Raw genomic sequence first — 865 nt, forward strand, 5'->3', positions numbered from 1 at the left:
AGATGCTCTTTACAACACCTAGCTCTATGTCATAATTGTATGTAATAATGTGAGTTTAATACTTTTCTAAAGCAGAACTCCGGGCACAAAACTGCAAGGGTTCATTGCTTGTTTTTGTCTAGGTTAAAAAAAAAAGTTATACTCACCTGATCCTCGGAGGCAGCTAACTCTCCGTGGAGCCTCTCTCCCCCTCCGCTGCAGCAGTCTAAGGTCCTGTGACTCATCACGTTCTACACAGTGTATAGGACGTAAGGACGCAGAGGGACATACCTTCGCTGCAGCGGAGGAGGGAGAGCTGTGACAGCCAGCCAGCTACAAAGATCGGGTGAGTATAACTTTTTTTTTTTTTACAAAAAACAAGCAGATAAACCTTGCAGTGTGGGGGTTGCCCCACTGCAAGGGTTAATAAAATGTGTGCTCAGAGATCTGCTTTAAAGTAGTATTAAACTCACAAACATTTCCTCCAATTAGGAATTCAGATGAAACAAACAGGGACGGATTAAGAGCATCATGGGCCTGGTGCTAAGGATTTTGGTGGGCCTTTTTAGGGAAATATATCAAAAGGAAACATTTTAAATACCATTAAAGTGCATCAACAAAACATCGGATATCTTAAACACACGGAATAAACCGGCTTTTTCATGAACCCCAAATTTACCTAAATGAGGCAAACTGGAAGATTAAAATGAAACTACACCTTCACTTTTCCTGCTTTTTTGCTAACAAATTCAATTGTAAAATCGACCAATTACACTGCAAGCACATTTTATATATAATACATAGAAAACATCATGTGACACGGAACGTTCTGTTGAGTTCTGCAACATCTGTTGTGGCTGCTGATGGGTTGAAGGTGGCAAAAATC

The sequence above is a fragment of the Nanorana parkeri genome, unplaced genomic scaffold, assembly GCF_000935625.1.
Source record: "Nanorana parkeri isolate BGI_ZX_2015 unplaced genomic scaffold, ASM93562v1 scaffold46, whole genome shotgun sequence".
In the NCBI taxonomy this organism is placed as follows: Eukaryota; Metazoa; Chordata; class Amphibia; order Anura; family Dicroglossidae; genus Nanorana; species Nanorana parkeri.